Source organism: Hyla sarda, chromosome 1 (genome assembly GCF_029499605.1).
Source record: "Hyla sarda isolate aHylSar1 chromosome 1, aHylSar1.hap1, whole genome shotgun sequence".
Taxonomy (NCBI): domain Eukaryota; kingdom Metazoa; phylum Chordata; class Amphibia; order Anura; family Hylidae; genus Hyla; species Hyla sarda.
In genome coordinates, this window is record NC_079189.1 from 578,706,713 (window position 1) to 578,726,255 (window position 19,543).

The following is a 19,543-nucleotide window of genomic DNA, read 5'->3' on the forward strand; positions in this document are numbered from 1 at the left end:
TATTTCCCAACAAGTGCACCTCCAGCTGTGGCAAAACTACATCTTACAGCATGCCCAGACAGCCGAAATTATTATGATTACCATACAAAGCTCAACAGAGCAACACACAGCACTGGAGACATTATGCTCTGCATCATACCACATGCTACGCTAACATTCCTGCACACATTATAAAACAAAAAAGTCAAACAATAGAGCAGTGTTTTCCACCAAGTACGCCTCCAGCTGTTGCAAAACTACATCTTCCAGCATGCTGCAAGCTGTAGTTTTGCAACAGTTGGAGGCACACTGGTTGGGAAACACTGCAATGAAGCTTCGAAAACAGTGATAGAAGAAAGGGGGTTGGTAAAGAAGGGGGTACGGAGGTGAGGACACATGCCTTAAGCTTTATTGATAGACAAAACATAAAAGTAGGGAGGTGTATTAATCCAGACTTTCACTGATAGAATAGTCTCTAAGCAGGCTGGATGGATATCCTCTCTAAAATTTATAATTAGGTGGTTCCTGGCAAACTAAAAACATCTTTTTAACAGATAAGGCACCAGGCTCCCTGGATTGCCCCAACCATGCGATCCCTAGGAAATAGAACAACTATTTTGGTGTTCTTGCACCTCATCTGTATTGAGTAGGGTGCTGGCTGGCTAGCAGAGAGGCTTTTTGTCATGAGACTGAAAATGTAAAGAGTATGTGGACTCCCATAGTCTATGCGATGCTATTTATAAAGCTTTGGGACTCATTGGGGGACTTTATCAATGTTCATGTGAGGTAGAACAGATTTTACCCGTTTGCTTGGTGTATTTTTTACAGTTTCTCAAAATTTACAAAAATGGTGCACAGACTTGATACATTTTGCGCAATTATAGAAAGAGTGAGCTGCAGAGCTAGGTTTAACTGGGTACTCCCGTGCCCCAGCGTGGACCCTGTGACCAGACATCTTATCAGTTATCCTTTGGATAGGGGATAAGATGTCTAGCAGTGGAGTATCCTTTTAAGCTTTGTACTCTGGCATCTGACACATTTGTACGTGTCCTGTTAGCTGTCGTACACATGCGCAAAAGAAAGTAGATTTGCGCCCCAAAAAAACCCACAAAAATGTCTTAACCCCTTAAGGACTCAGCGTTTTTCCGTTTTTGCATTTTCATTTTTTCCTCATCACCTTCTAAAAATCATAACACTTTCAATTTTGCACCTAAAAATCCATATGATGGCTTATTTTTTGCGTCACCAATTCTACTTTGCAGTGACATTAGTCATTTTACCCAAAAATCCACTGCAAAACAGAAAAAAAAATCATTGTGCGACAAAATTTAAGAAAAAATTTAATTTTGTAATTTTGGGGGCTTCCGTTTCTACGCAGTGCATTTTTTGATCAAAATTACACCTTCTCTTTATTCTGTAGGTCCATACGATTAACATGATACCCTACTTATATAGGTTTGATTTTGTCGTACTTCTGAAAAAAATCATAACTACATGCAGGAATATGTATACCTTTAAATTGTCATCTTCTGACCCCTGTAACTTTTTAATTTTCCACCTACGGGCTGGTATGAGGGCTCATTTTTTGCGCCGTGTTCTGAAGTTTTTATTGGTACCATTTTTGTGTTGATCAGACTTTTTGATCGCTTTTTATTAATTTTTTCATGATATAAAAAGTGACCAAAAATACGCTATTTTGGACTTTGGAATTTTTTTGCGCGTATGCCATTGACCATGCGGTTTAATTAATTAATCACTTTGATTTGTCATACATTCATGAGATTAGATTTACAGTACATTCGATGCTCATATGTATACTCTAATCGTAATCATACTGCAGTATACACTGGGTAAAGTTCATAAAGCCAACCTAATAAGTCCTCAATAGCGCTGCTGCCAATCAAGTTTTATTTGTGGTTAACCATGAATTCTGCTCCCTTCCAAAAAAATCCTCAAGGAGACTGTCCGGGTATCAGTTTGTGACCTCAAGCTGAAGCATACTTGGGTTCTGCAGCTAGGCAATGATCGAAAGTTGCTGTTTGGTCCATGTGGTCACTACATTTTGGGGAGATTTTTGTTGTTGTGATTTAGGTGAATAATTCTGAACCCATATTTCTTAATTCCCCTCCTCGTAAGTCTTCTTTCTTACCCTGCCTATTGAAACCTCGAAAAGTACGGGACATTTCTTAAATCTGTGTCCTCCTTGAACTTAAAGAAGTTATCTAACATAAGGTGACTTTACTAATCACCTCCAGACAGTAATGGACATGTTTAGGAAGGATCTGTGCTTGTGTTGGTGGTAAATGGCCGTGTCCTGTGTCCCCCATCACGCTGCTGGCTTGTTTGTGTGAACTGGCTATTTCCTGTTTTTGTTCCCTGACTCCATGTACAATCCCCAGGATGCCTTGTTTTTGGGTGGGTGGTGACTTATATCCCTCCCACAAACATTAACCACTCCACCCACTGCAGCACAGCTAGACTCCCTTCCATGTGTGCTGCACTTGAAACTACAATTCCCTGCAGCCTGTGTAAAATGATCTCCCTCACACCCACCCCTTTCCACCCATTGACGCACAGACACACTTCCTCCTGACTAGTGATGCATTGTCTCAGGCCGCACTGCAACCTGGGAAAGACCCGTGACAATACTTATTTTGAATGCTGCTAAAAATGAACATCTGGGACAAAAATCACATTTGGTAGAGTAGCCATCAAACACAGGTACAAACACTATATTATGAACTACACTAACTTTACAGCCACTAAAAAACCAAATAAGTCAAATAAAAAAAATCCTGGAATACCCCTTTAAAGGGGTACTCCGCCCCTGGCATCTTATCCCCTATCCAAAGGATAGGGGATAAGATGTTAGATCGCCGCGGTCCCGCTGCTGGGGACCCCGGGGATCGCCGCTGCGGCACCCCGCTATCATTACTGCACAGAGCGAGTTCGCTCTGTGCGTAATGACGGGCGATACAGGGGCCGGAGCAGCGTGACGTCATGGCTCCGCCCCTCATGCCATCACGGCCCGTCCCCTTAATGCAAGTCTATGGCAGGGGGCGTGACGACCGCCACGCCCCCTCCCATAGACTTGTATTGATGGGGGTGGGCCGTGACGTCACGAGGGGCGGAGCCGTGACGTAACGATGCTCCGGCCCCTGTATTGCCCGTCATTACGTGCAGAGTGATCTCGCTCTGCGCAGTAATGATAGCGGCGTTCTGCAGTAACGAGGACCCCGGCGATCTGACATCTTATCCCCTATCCTTTGGATAGGGGATAAGATGTCTAGGGGCGGAGTACCCCTTTAATAACTGCCCAGTTGCTACTCCCATGCTACAAGGGCTGAAGGATCTAAAATGGCTTCTCTAGAGACTGTACTAACACATCTAACCTCAAAAACTGCTTTTTGTTCTGCATTTTTGTGCTCTGGAGATCTAGATCTAAATAAATGTTTTTTTTTTGTTGGAACTGTGTATGATTTTTCCTTCCTGCGTCATCCTTGAGCTTAATAAAGGTTTATAATATTTCTGTCTTAGATCATTACATTACAATACTGTATGTAAAGCAGAGGCATTTTCTTGGTATGAAATGTTATGTTGCAGCTGAGCACTGTAATTGTCGTGTCCCGTCGGTCCGCGCCTTTTGGCAACGTATAATTATTAGTGACGTTCCACCGAAACGTTCTCTGAAAGTTCGAACAGATTTTTCTTATCCGTCAGACTTCTCAGATTCCTTCGGGCATATTTGTCAGTGACCATTTTAATCTCACCCCGTAATATACGATTCCTGTTTCCTTCTGTTCAGTAACAGTGACCCAATACATCTACCGAAGTAATAAAATCTAGGGTCTTGGAGACCCCCATCGATTGTTAGATACATCTCGGAGAAGCACTTGGCTTCTATCCCCATCTCGCTGACTTTTTTTGTCTTAGAATACAGTGGTCCCTCAACATACGATGGTAATCCGTTCCAAATGAACCATCGTTTGTTGAAACCATCGTATGTTGAGGGATCTGTGCAATGTAAAGTATAGGACAGTGGTCTACAACCTGCGGACCTCCAGATTTTGCAAAACTACAACACCCAGCATGCCTGGACAGCCAACGGCTGTCCGGGCATGCTGGGGGTTGTAGTTTTGCAACATTTGGAGGTCTGCAGGTTGAAGACCACTGGTGTAGGAAGTTGTACTCATGTGTCCAAGCCACTCCGGACCGTCACCGCTGCCCTGGATGTCGCCGTCCATTGCTGTCGCTGCGTCCCCGGGGTGTCCCCGACGCTCCGGCAAGGCCTCTGCTTCCCCGGCATCCTCGCTCTCCCTCACCGCCATCACGTCGTTATGCATGCTACTCCTATTGGATGACGGGACGGCGTGCGCAGCGACGTGATGACGACGATGGAGAGCGCCGACGATGCAGGGGATCCCGAAGAGGACACGCCGGAGCCCCGAGGACAGGTAAGTGATCGTCAGCGGAAAACACGGGGCCCCGTAAATGGCTATCCGGTGGCAGCTGAAGCAGTCTGCGCGTTTTTTTTAGGGCCGACACCGATAATCGGTGGAGGTTAGGGCCGATAGCCGATAACTTACACCGATATTCCGGTATAAGTTATCGGCTATTTATCCCCCCTCGACACCGCTGCAGATCATTGATTTAAAGCGGGAGCTTTAAATCAATGCACTGCAGTGGCTTTTGCGGTGCCATAGGCCGCCGCCGCCACCACCACCCGCTTCTCTCCCCCTACCTGTCAGGGTGGTCCGGGCCATCCATCCTTCCTGTAGTGTCCGGCGGCATTCCGGGTGGAGGGTGAACCGGTCCGGGCTGTCCTTCTCTGGGGGTCATCTTCTCCACTCCGGGCAGGCTCCGGCCTAGTATGCTGCATAGACGCCGCTGCGCAGTGATGCCCGTGCGCAGCTACGCACCTGACGTCACGGCGTAGCTTCGTCTATGCAGCGTACTAGGCCGGAGCCTGCCCGGAGTGGAGAAGATGACCCCCGGAGAAGGACTGCCCGGACCGGTTCACCCTCCACCCGAAATGCCGCCGGACACTACAGGAAGGAAGGATGGATGGCCCGGACCACCCCCATTACGGGTAAGTTTAATTTTTTCTATTGACTCGGAGGGTGGGGGAGGGGCCCGACCGGTATGGCGGTATGGGCAAAAATCCATACCGGTATACCGCCCAGCACTACGGTGGGGGGTGCGACACGGTGCGGTGGGTCGGGGGGGGGGGCGGTCGCGGTCGGAGCGGCGGGTCGGGTGGTCGCGGGGCGTTGCGGGGGGCGGGGCATTATCGGCTTATCGGCAAGGTAATTGCCGATACCGATAATGCCCAAAATCGTGATAATCGGCCGATAATATCGGCCATACCGATAATCGGTGGATCCCTAACAAAGAGCAATATAGAATTAATTGTCAATACAGACTGTACATTTGGAGCACCCCAACGTATGTTTACCACTTCGCTTCTTCAGGGAGAAATCAATTTTAGCTGTATCTCTTTAAGCATGAACTAGTGGAGATACCGTACATTCAGTGTGACACATTTTAGTCCGTTCTCGTGACTAATTTGAAAATTGTCCTAAGAGGGGACTGAAGTATTGCCTCAAGTTTGATTTATCTCCTCCTATTTATGTTTAAATTGGCGCTGTCACTTGAAAAAAAAAACATTTGACATGTCTTGGAGACACTCCAAAAGGATTGATGGGTTAGGGTCTCTGAGACCCTCAAGATTCTTGAATAAAGCTGGGAGAAGTGCTTGGCTGAGTGCTTCTCTCCCTGACTTGCTGCCTTTTCCGTCTCAGCACCAGCAGAGGGTCTCCATTGTAATGGATCTTATCTCCTGCAGTCAACTGGGGACAGAAGCGACTCACGGCTGTATCTAAGAATCAGTGGGGGTCTCAGCACTAAGACCCTTTAAGATCAAAACTTCTGACATGTTTCTAGGCCATATCGAAAGTTTATGAAAGTATCAGGGAAACTTTAATAAAATATGGCTGTAAGTGACCTGAAGCGATGTGTTGGGATTTTCCTGCAGTGTGTGAATTGGGATAGCTGGATTGGAGTCCTTATTTAGTTGGCACCCCTAACTTTTGGAAATGTGTGGACTACTGATTTCCATTGTGTCTGAATACAGTATTACACTGAACTAATCCCCTATGCACAGGATAGTGGTTAAGTTTCTGATTGCGAGGGTCCGATCGATGGGATCTTCGGAATGATCTGAATGGGGCCCAGGTCTCTTAAGTGCTCCCATGTCACCGTACACACCCATAGCTGCATTTAAAATTCTGCTGCTTTCTTGTTAATGGTGTATTAACACGTACAGTATTCAGCACAGATTTGATGCGCAGGATTTTATGCTACAGATTCCAATGTAAACTAAATGACTAAACACAGCTTTAAATCCTGCCCATCACATCTGCGCAGAATACTGTATGTGTGAATGCACCCTAAAGAGTAATAAGTAAGCGCTTACATTTAGAGATCATGATTTTATGAGTGAAACTCCCATCAACCCACCTACTAAAGGATCAGTGACCATGGAGCCCAATAGCAAACTTAGAATAGCGCCCTAATCCACTATCTTCAGCATCAAGTTCAGAAAGTGAAAATTTTATTTTGCTATCCTTAAATGGGCACTCTAATTAAAATTAATGTTTGCTATTGCACTCCTTATGGTAAATAAAAAAATCTTTCTAATGTACTTTGTTTAAAAAAAAAAATCAAGTTTTCTATGTTTTATTTGTGTTTAAAAACAGCAGCCACTAGGTGTCTCCCTACTTGTCCAGAGCCCATTTCCCCCCATCTCTTGCACAGACTTTGGACTTCTGCTGGCCTGGCAGGAGTCCAAAATCAGGAAATGCAGTCTGGAGTGCTGAGGGGTGTGTGTGCAGTTTTAGCCAATAATAGCTCATCTTACACTAAACTGCTCTGGGCTGTGTGTAGCAGAGTGAGGGAGGAAGTTCTCCCCTGTATGGCTTCAGATGATGTCACACCTGCTGGGGAACGCCCCTTCCCCATCTGTGAATCTGACTGAGCAGAAAATACAGAACAATATCAAGGTAGAAAACTAAAAAATAATAAATAGAAAGGCCAGGGGTGGTTTATCATGATGGGGCAGCATACTGGGAGGATTATAAAATTTAACAAGATCATGAGAGGTACTCTTTTATTCCCAGAGATTGTGTTATGTTCCACCCCAGGTAAAATGTTGGGTAGCGAATGGGCACATAGAAACCTAGACTGTTTCGGCAGATTAGAACCATATGGCCCCTCTAGTCTGCAAAATAAACTGAAAACTATTGTCTGTTGTCTTTACCACCGTTAACCCCTAGGGGACACAGGACATCCCTGTACGCCCTCTGGTTGCCTGGTACTTGGTGCACCAGGATGTACATGTACGTCCTGAGTCCATACGATGAAGCGAGTGCAGCAGCCGTGGACCCGCCGGAAATGGCGTACATCAATGATCACACTAATGTCCACTAACCCTTTAGATGCCGTGACCAATACTGATTGCCGTATCTGAAGTATTAGGAGAGCATACAGAGACTCATTGGACCAACAGCAGTCTGATAGCAGGGGTCTGATGGGTTAAGATGGGGGCTGGAGTTCTGGGCACACAGCACCTTAGTTTGACCATTGCAATGCCAGGTACTGCGAGTTATAGTTGCTCAGTGTCTCTTCATTGGTCTAAACCAAAGATCTACAAACTGTGGCTCTCCAGCTTTTGCAAAACTACAATTCTGAGCATGCCCGGACAGCCATTGGCTGTCTGGGCATGCCAAGAGTTGTAGTTTTGCTGAGAAATCTCTAGTCTACTGGCCATCAATGTATAATTGTGGTTGGTTGTGGAGCCATCTGGAAGATGTAGTCCTCGTGTGAATCTCTGGTCATCTGGAGTCCACTGTGTGTGACCTCTTCTGTGTGAGCAGATAATACGTTCCGTGCGTCTGATCGTGTGACATTTTTGCTTTCGCAGGTTTCCAGAGGGTCTGAACTGTCCTTAGCTACGAGGTGAGATTTCAGGGTAAGTGAAGTGTTATAAATACAATTGCTTGAGATCCTTTGATAAACATACACATGCGGTGCACATAAAGAAACATAGGGTAAAGGTACAAGGAGAGGCCAATCAAATTAGACTCATTACTGGTTCCAAATGCAAAATCTGTAAGGGTTCACGCCACGATTTTGCTATACGGTTTCATAAAAAAAACGTATGCAACCGTACAGAAAACCGTGCCCATGGACTTCCCATTCAAAACCATATGCACCATATTGGTTACGATTGTCTCCATTTTTCAAACCACACGTTTAAAAAAAAAAATTCCGGCCAGAAAACCGTGGCCTACCACGGTTTTTGGTCCGGGTGAACAACCGTATTAAACCGTATACATTTTTTTAAAACATGGGAGTCAATGGGAACCGTACAGGACCGAATGTGCGTACTGTTCCATCCGGGTTTTCACCATATGGTTTTTGACTTTCCACAGTTTTTTTTTCTTGGAATTTCAATCAAACAAGTGAAACTTTATTCATAATGTGAAAAGTTCAAAACGTATGTTTTTTTTTTCTTAAAAAACGGATGCAACCGGACATAATTTTCCAAACCATATACGGTTTTCAACCGTATGCAGATAAAACTTTGTACACACCTTTTGATACATTTTAGTCAGGTTTTGAGGAATCCGTTTTTATTTTAATCAAAAACCTGCTACAGGAACTGTATTGCAAAAACGTGGTGTGAACCCAGCCACAGTACCCCAACTACTGAGTGCGGCTTATACAATTGTTGTCTGAATATGTAACAGGGGGGAATTTTGGACTGAACCCCCCCCCCCCTCCAGCACCAGAACCTGGGTGGGATCTCTACCTGTGTACCCCCCATAGCTGCTCCCCTGGATGATTGTATATGAAGGTTCTGCTTCTATAACGCTATTTTCACATCTGCGACAGAGGATCCATTCATAGATGCTTGTTATTCAGAACTTAGGCTGCATTCACATCTCGTTTTTGCAGTACTGTTGCCGTATCCAGTTTCTGTTAAAAAAACGAATGTCACTGAACCGGACCGAAACGTATGCAAACGTATGCAACCATATATGCCTCCTCACGTTTTCAAACTGTATACGGTTTAAAAACGCATATACGTTTGCATACGTTTTAATACGTTTTTCTTGAAAAAAAATATATACGGTTTTGAAGTTTGTCAACATTTTAAATAAAGTTCTTCTTTCTATTGAATTTCCCCCAAAAAAAGAAAAAAATGAAAAACTGTATTGTGCAAACCGGATGTAACCGTATGCACATACGGTTACATACGGTTACCATAGAACTTCATTTTAAAATAACTGTATACAGGTTGGATAAGGTTTTTGACCGGGACACAAAACCGTAGTAGACTACGGTTTGGTGTACAGTTAAAAACCGTATACAACCATAAATGATGCAAAACGCACACAACCTGATGCTACGGTTGGCACACGGTTTACAATGAAATGTCTGTTTACGGTTTGCAATACGGTTCGATACGGTTTTTTAAATCAAACCGGATACGGCAACTGTATTGCAAAAACGAGGTGTGAATGCAGCCTTTGTATGTTTATCATCCCTGTACTGTGACATCACTGTGTAAATCACTGTTTTAATTTTCCCTATACTGTGACATCACTGTGTATTATCCCTGTACTGTGACATCGCTGTGTATATTATCCCTGTACTGTGACATCGCTGTGTATATTATCCCTGTACTGTGACATCACTGTGTGTATTATCCCTGTACTGTGACATCACTGTGTATATTATCCCTGTACTGTGACATCACTGTGTATATTATCCCTGTACTGTGACAACACTGTGTATATTATCCCTGTACTGTGACAACACTGTGTATTATCTCTGTACTGTGACATCACTTTTTATATTATCCCTGTACTGTGACATCACTGTATATTATCCCTGTACTGTGACATCACTGTGCGTATTATCCCTGTACTGTGACATCACTGTGTGTATTATCCCTGTACTGTGACATCACTGTATATTATCCCTGTACTGTGACATCACTGTGCGTATTATCCCTGTACTGTGACATCACTATGTGTATTATCCCTGTACTGTGACATCACTGTGTATATTATCCTGTACTGTGACATCACTGTGTATATTATCCCTGTACTGTGACATCACTGTGTGTATTATTCCTGTACTGTCACATCACTGTGTGTATTATCCCTGTACTGTGACATCACTGTGTATATTATCCCTGTACTGGGACATCACTGTGTATTATCTCTGTACTGTGACATCACTGTGCGTATTATCCCTGTACTGTGACATCACTGTGTATATTATCCCTGTACTGTGACATCACTGTGTATATTATCCCTTTACTGTAACATCACTGTGTGTATTATCCCTGTACTGTGACATCACTGTGTGTATTATCCCTGTACTGTGACATCACTGTGTATTATCCCTGTACTGTGACATCACTGTGTATATTATCCCTGTACTGGGACATCACTGTGTGTGTATTATCCCTGTACTGTGGCATCACTGTGTATTATCTCTGTGTACAGTTAAAAACCGTATACAACCATAAATGATGCAAAACGCACACAACCTGATGCTACGGTTGGCACACGGTTTACAATGAAATGTCTGTTTACGGTTTGCAATACGGTTCGATACAGTTTTTTAAATCAAACCGGATACGGCAACTGTATTGCAAAAACGAGGTGTGAATGCAGCCTTTGTATGTTTATCATCCCTGTACTGTGACATCACTGTGTAAATCACTGTTTTAATTTTCCCTATACTGTGACATCACTGTGTATTATCCCTGTACTGTGACATCGCTGTGTATATTATCCCTGTACTGTGACATCGCTGTGTATATTATCCCTGTACTGTGACATCACTGTGTGTATTATCCCTGTACTGTGACATCACTGTGTATATTATCCCTGTACTGTGACATCACTGTGTATATTATCCCTGTACTGTGACAACACTGTGTATATTATCCCTGTACTGTGACAACACTGTGTATTATCTCTGTACTGTGACATCACTTTTTATATTATCCCTGTACTGTGACATCACTGTATATTATCCCTGTACTGTGACATCACTGTGCGTATTATCCCTGTACTGTGACATCACTGTGTGTATTATCCCTGTACTGTGACATCACTGTATATTATCCCTGTACTGTGACATCACTGTGCGTATTATCCCTGTACTGTGACATCACTATGTGTATTATCCCTGTACTGTGACATCACTGTGTATATTATCCTGTACTGTGACATCACTGTGTATATTATCCTGTACTGTGACATCACTGTGTATATTATCCCTGTACTGTGACATCACTGTGTGTATTATTCCTGTACTGTCACATCACTGTGTGTATTATCCCTGTACTGTGACATCACTGTGTATATTATCCCTGTACTGGGACATCACTGTGTATTATCTCTGTACTGTGACATCACTGTGCGTATTATCCCTGTACTGTGACATCACTGTGTATATTATCCCTGTACTGTGACATCACTGTGTATATTATCCCTTTACTGTAACATCACTGTGTGTATTATCCCTGTACTGTGACATCACTGTGTGTATTATCCCTGTACTGTGACATCACTGTGTATTATCCCTGTACTGTGACATCACTGTGTATATTATCCCTGTACTGGGACATCACTGTGTGTGTATTATCCCTGTACTGTGGCATCACTGTGTATTATCTCTGTACTGTGACATCACTTTTTATATTATCCCTGTACTGTGACATCACTGTATATTATCCCTGTACTGTGACATCACTGTGCGTATTATCCCTGTACTGTGACATCACTGTGTATATTATCCCTGTACTGTGACATCACTGTGTATATTATCCCTGTACTGTGACATCACTGTGTATATTATCCCTTTACTGTAACATCACTGTGTGTATTATCCCTGTACTGTGACATCACTGTGTGTATTATCCCTGTACTGTGACATCACTGTGTATTATCCCTGTACTGTGACATCACTGTGTATATTATCCCTGTACTGGGACATCACTGTGTGTGTATTATCCCTGTACTGTGGCATCACTGTGTATTATCTCTGTACTGTGACATCACTTTTTATATTATCCCTGTACTGTGACATCACTGTATATTATCCCTGTACTGTGACATCACTGTGCGTATTATCCCTGTACTGTGACATCACTGTGTATATTATCCCTGTACTGTGACATCACTGTGTATATTATCCCTTTACTGTGACATCACTGTGTATATTATCCCTTTACTGTAACATCACTGTGTGTATTATCCCTGTACTGTGACATCACTGTGTGTATTATCCCTGTACTGTGACATCACTGTGTATTATCCCTGTACTGTGACATCACTGTGTGTATTATCTCTGTACTGTGACATCACTGTGTATATTATCACTGTACTGTGACATCACTGTGTATATTATCACTGTACTGTGACATCACTGTGTATTATCACTGTACTGTGACATCACTGTGTATATTATCCCTGTACTGTGACATCACTGTGTGTATTATCCCTGTACTGTGACATCACTGTGTATATTATCCCTGTACTGTGACATCACTGTATATTATCCCTGTACTGTGACATCACTGTATATTATCCCTGTACTGTGACATCACTGTGTGTATTATCTCTGTACTGTGACATCACTGTGTATATTATCACTGTACTGTGACATCACTGTGTATATTATCACTGTACTGTGACATCACTGTGTATTATCCCTGTACTGTGACATCACTGTGCGTATTATCCCTGTACTGTGACATCACTGTGTGTATTATCCCTGTACTGTGACATCACTGTATATTATCCCTGTACTGTGACATCACTGGGCGTATTATCCCTGTACTGTGACATCACTATGTGTATTATCCCTGTACTGTGACATCACTGTGTGTATTATCCCTGTACTGTGACATCACTGTGTGTATTATCCCTGTACTGTGACATCACTGTGTATTATCCCTGTACTGTGACATCACTGTGTGTATTATTCCTGTACTATGACATCACTGTGTATTATCCCTGTACTGTGACATCACTGTGTATTATCCCTGTACTGTAACATCACTGTATATTATCCCTGTACTGTGACATCACTGTGCATATTATCCCTCTACTGGAAAAACAAGGCCTGAACAGAGCCTAGACAGACACTAGGCACTGTCATTTGAACAAATGTTGCTTATATCAATAGTACAAGTGAATATATCTGTAATATATCTTATTTTACAAAATTCTTATTTTTCCTGTTATCAACCTTTCCACCACCCTCCTGCTGCTAAACTCACCCACTCTGTAAATCAGCTTAGCTTTGTCCTGTGTCCCAAGACAAGCAATACAAACCTAGAAGGGAGCTCTGCCCACTAGCTCTTGGAGACCTGCAAATTATGAAGAATGCCTTCAGAGCAGAAATCTGCTAAAAATACTATTTACAAGCTGTATAATGTCTGGAAATAGTTCTGCTCCTCATGTACACATACACAGTAGCTCATCCTGATAAGTCACCAGTAAATGACAGGTACGCTTTAAATAATAGCTCTATGTCTTCCATATAACTGCAAGTAGCACGGCTGAAGCTATGACGTACATTTAGATTACCCCCTTCATCTGTAGTGCTTGTCATATTATGATATTTGTTAACCACACAACGCACCACCAGCTATGCCCCGAAATGGTGTGGAGTGGTCAGTCTGGGTTATCACAATATGTATTAGGCAGGAGTTGAATGTCGGGCAGGAGCGCAGTGCATTCAGGGTTAATGTGATTAGTCCTGTGACTGCACAGATACCCTCAGGATGGGAAACCTTTTAAACTTGACAGACTCTGGAATACAAAGCACATGACATGCCAGGGTCTGGCTGGCGGAGACGCAAGAGGCGGAAAAGTCTCTTCACATGACTCCAGCTTTTCTGTATTTTTCAGATTAAACTGTTCTCGTCAAATTCCCTGTTGGCCTTAATCTGTCCCTTCATGATATAACCACCACTTGTGCTTTACAGGACTCCGCTAGGTGTTAATAACACATGACATCATGATACAGGGACCTTACTGGTTATGGAGCTTGCAGTAAGATTATGGGGACCACCTAAAAGATCTTGTATAACCTATTTAAAGGGGTACTCCGTCCCTAGATATCTTATCCCCTATTCAAAGGATAGGGGATAAGATGTTTGCTCGTGGGGTCCCGCTGCTTGGACCCCCGCAATCTCGGTGCAGTACCTTTCATTTGTTCAGACTGCTGGGTGCGGGTGGTGGGGTTGTGATTTCATGGCCACACCCCTCGTGATGTCACGCACACCCTCAATGCAAGTCTATGGGAGGGGACGTGGCAACCACCACGCCCCCTCCATAGACGTGCATTTAGGGGGCATGTCCTTGAGATCGCGAGGGGGCGTGGCTGTGACGTCTCGACCCTGCCACCCGCAACAAGTATTCGAAACAAAATGTTCCAAACGCTGGGGCAGCGAAGTACCCCCTCAACCCAAATCCCTAGTCCAACTTTAACTTTTACATTTTTAAAGGGGTACTCTGGCCCTAAGACATCTTATACCCTATCCAAAGGATAGGGGATAAGATGTCTGATGGCGGGGGTCCCGCTGCTGGGGACCCCCGCTATCTCGCATTCAGCACCCACCTCTGGGAGCTGCACGCAGCGCTGCAGCCTTGGAGTCTGCTGGTCACGACTACAGGGCTGGAGTATCGGGACATCATGACTCCACCCCGTGTGACATCATGCCCCACCCCTGCAATACAAGTCCATGGGAGGGGGCGTGACGGCCAAGCTGTCCAAAGCTGCTCCCCACCCATTCTGCACAGATCTTTGTGGAGGGAGAAGCAGCTGAAGCTGGGCTGTAAAGTTCTGCACAGTCCGATTCATCGCAAAGTGGATCACGCACAGACTCGCAGGACACCACCCATTGTTTACTATGTTTTTCTCACTATTCTGTGCAGATCAAACAGGAGAACCGCTTTAGACATACACTTTAATAAGGGCTCTGTGATTATTAGCCTGGCCGAGGCTAATAAAGGGCAGTGGAGAGGTGGGATATGCTGTAGCAGGAAGAAGAGGACACCCTTGGCAGCTTAGAAGCGGAGTACGCTTTACACGCAGTGAGTACCGGCTGCTATCAGCAACCAAGACTCACCGTCAGTGACCAGTATCACAGATTTGTCCAATGATTTTGCGGTCAGTAGCACCTTTAATTGGTTTTCTGGCTGGCCACACTATCGGGGAGCCCTACGGTTGCCCCAATGAAGTTGCTGCTTCCCCTCCCCTGGCCATTATACTGCCCCTGCCAATTTCCATTCGCCCAGCCTTCTCCTCCACAAAGATTCCCTGCCATCTCTACCCTAACCTGCTCCAAAGCCCCACCTCCCCCTCCCACTATTTTCTGTTGATCTCCACCCCAATAAGGAGGAAGAGGAGGAAGCCAAAACACCTTGGTGGTATGAGGCCCACCAATTTTTGATGGAGACCCTAGGGAGACCAATCTATGCGATAGAGCCCTTAACATAGAGCCTATGTGGCAGTTCCTTATTATGAAGGCACAGTGTTGTACAGCCTCGGTGTGCGTTTGGTAATATTTTCTCCTAGAATGTCTTACTTTTAAAGTAAACACATTAATAAATATAAAACATACCACATTTTGATGTTAGGGTATATATATATTTATGTACAGTAGAGACCTCCCGCATCACTACAAATCACAGCCATAATGCAGCCATGTGCGTCAGCCATATAACACTCCATATAAACTCTATTGTATGACACATCCATTTATACCCAATTTATTCAGTCCGCTGGGAGCCTCCCATGCTGTACGTGGTAAGAACATTCGGCAGAGAATATTCCCTCACCTTTTGGCAATGTGATTGTTTTTGTGTAGCAGATGGAAGAATTAGATTTGTCAGACAGGAAGGGGTGAAGCCCACAGAGGTGACTCGTTTCCTACGTTGCGAAGAACGTTTAGGAATATTTAATAGGGAACTGGCAGCTTAATTTGAATAACTGAGAACGTGAGGGTAAGAACGGCGCTGACAGAATTCATTACATCTTCATTTCCAGGAAAATGCATTTTCATAGTAGGAGACTAACAGGTGTCTCTGAAGATAATCGTCTTCATATTGTCACAAATTACCTTATTTTTTTTCTCATTGTATTTTAAATTATATCCTACACTTATTATGACTTTTTATCGTTGTCATTTAGAGAGTTCTGCTTCCTTTGTGTGACAAAAAGTTTGATGCAGGGCAACTGGTGGTCTATGATAGGAGCTTTCAGAGTAGGATACAGGGGCCTAGCTATAGGAGTGCCTGAGGTGGCCCAAAGATCCTTCTGTCACATAAGGGACCACGGTTATGAATGGCATATGGTAGATGGAGGACCCGAAATAGATAATTTTTTTTTTACTAGGGCCCAGCAGTGCTAAGTTATCCCTCAGGTTGGGTACTAAGGCTCCAGTCCACACAAAGGCCCCTCAGACATCTACCGCCCATCCTGTGAATAGGTGATAAATGCCCTTTATATGAGATGATTATTGGTGCATGAGTGGTACAGCTCTCCTCGGTTAAAGGGCCAGCCAGGGGCGTAACTATAGGGGGTGCAGAGGTAGCAGTTGCCTCACGGCCCCAAGGCACATCTGCCCCATAAGAGACCAGTTTTATAAATGGCACATGGGGCCCTGTTGCAGGTTTTGCCTCTGAAGCCAGCGATTGGCTGATTGGCTCTTTTATGCGGCCCATAAAATCATTGTTACCCGCTTTACATCATCCTGTGTAAACATGTGCTGTGTGGCCCATAATGAGGATTTTGAAAAGCCACATGACTGACTGGACCTTGTAAAGGCTCTGTAAGGACCTTACAGTTAGAACAACCATTTTAACTCAGACCTGTATAATACAGACCCCAGAATCAGTCCCCATGACAATTCAATTCCCAGAATCAATCCGCACCATAATACAGACCCCAGAACCACCACCCACCATAATACAGACCCCAGTCACCACCCACCATAATACAGACCCCAGTCACCACCCACCATAATACAGACCCCAGAATCCTCACCCACTATAATACAGACCCCAGAATCACCACCCACCATAATACAGACCCGAGAATCAGACCCCACCATAATACAGACCCCAGTCACCACCCACCATAATACAGACCCCAGTCACCACCCACCATAATACAGACCCCAGAATCCTCACCCACTATAATACAGACCCCATAATCACCACCCACTATAATACAGACCCCAGTCACCACCCACCATAATACAGACCCCAGAATCACCACCCACTATAATACAGACCCCAGAATCAGTCCCCATGACAATTCAATTCCCAGAATCAATCCGCATCATAATACAGACCCCAGAACCACCACCCACTATAATACAGACCCCAGTCACCACCCACCATAATACAGACCCCAGTCACCACCCACCATAATAAAGACCCCAGAATCCTCACCCACTATAATACAGACCCCAGAATCACCACCCACCATAATACAGACCCGAGAATCAGACCCCACCATAATACAGACCCGAGAATCGGACCCCACCATACTACAGACCCCAGAATCGCACCCACCATAATACAGATCCCAGAATCACCACCCACCATAATACAGACCCCAGAATCGCCACCCACCATATAACAGACCCCAGAATCACCACCCACCATATAACAGACCCCAGAATCACCACCCACCATAATACAGAACCCAGAATTACCACCCATCATAATACAGACCCGAGAATCAGACCCCACCATAATACAGACCCCAGAATCGCACCCACCATAATACAGACCCCAGAATCACCACCCACCATAATACAGAACCCAGAATTACCACCCATCATAATACAGACCCGAGAATCAGACCCCACCATAATACAGACCCCAGAATCACCACCCACCATAATACAGACCCAGGAATCACCACCCACCATAATACAGAGCCCAGAATCACCACCCACCATAATACAGACCCCAGAATCACCACCCACCATAATACTGACCCCAGAATCACCACCCACCATAATACTGACCCCAGAATCACCACCCACCACAATACAGATCGCAGAATCAGACTCCACCACAATACAGACCCCAGAATCAGTCCTCACCGCATTATAGACCCCAGAATTAGTCCTCTCCACAATACAGGCCCCAGAATCAGTCCGCACCATAATACAGACCCTCAGACTCCAGAATTAGACCCCACCATAATACAGACTTCAGAATCACCACCAGCCATAATACAGACCCCAGAATCACCACCCACCATAATACAGACACCAGAATCACCACCCACCAAAATACAGACCCCAGAATCACCACCCACTATAATACAGACACCAGAATCACCACCCACCATAATAGACACCAGAATCACCACCCACCATAATACAGACCCCAGAATCACCACCCACCATAATACAGACCCCAGAATCTCCACCCACCAAAATACAGACACCAGAATCACCACCCACCATAATACAGACCCCAGAATCAGACCCCACCATAGTACAGACCCCAGAATCACCATTCACTATAATAGACCTCAGAATCAGACCCCACCGTAATACAGACCCCAGAATCCGTTCCCACCGTAATACAGACCCCAGAATCACCACCCACCATAATACAGACCCCAGAATCAGACTCCACCATAATACAGACCCCAGAATCCACACCCACCATAATACAGACCCCAGAATCCACACCCACCATAATACAGACACCAGAATCACCACCCACCATAATACAGACACCAGAATCACCACCCACCATAATAGACACCAGAATCACCACCCACCATAATACAGACCCCAGAATCTCCACCCACCAAAATACAGACACCAGAATCACCACCCACCATAATACAGACCCCAGAATCAGACCCCACCATAGTACAGACCCCAGAATCACCATTCACTATAATACAGACCTCAGAATCAGTCCCCACCGTAATACAGTCCTCAGAATCGGACCCCACCGTAATACAGACCCCAGAATCCGTTCCCACCGTAATACAGACCCCAGAATCACCACCCACCATAATACAGACCCCAGAATCACCACCCACCATAATACAGACCCCAGAATCACCACCCACCATAATACAGACCCCATAATTACCACCCACCATAATATAGACCCCATAATCACCACCCACCATAATATAGACCCCAGAATCAGAGCCCACCATAGTACAGACCCCAGAATCACCAGCCACCATAATACAGACCTCAGAATCAGACCCCACTACAATACAGACCCTCCCCCCCCCCTTTACATAATGCAGACCCCAGGATCAGAGCCCAGTCGAGTTGCACAATAATAAACAAACAGTTACTTTAACTGTCTCACAATTTATATCTTTTACGGTCTTCTTCCAGCCAAAACCCATCACTGCAGCATCTGCAGGACAAACATCTTAGTTTCTGCATTTTTGCAGTGCAGTCCCCAGA

The 19,543-nt window shown here is 44.6% G+C and overlaps 1 protein-coding gene across 3 annotated transcripts in view; it reads left to right on the plus strand.

Annotated features, from left to right (window-relative positions):
• The window catches only part of RAB27B (RAB27B, member RAS oncogene family), a 293,415-nt gene that overhangs the window by 126,427 nt on the left and 147,445 nt on the right, over positions 1 to 19,543 (plus strand). The window contains exon 2 of one of the 3 annotated variants that reach the window (XM_056544881.1): positions 7,961 to 8,008. The exons of 1 other annotated variant lie outside the window; for it this stretch is intronic. The gene's annotated coding sequence lies outside the window, so the exon portion shown is untranslated. The remainder of the gene's footprint in view (positions 1 to 7,960; positions 8,009 to 19,543) is intronic. One more of the 3 variants, XM_056544884.1, reaches the window with a different exon arrangement.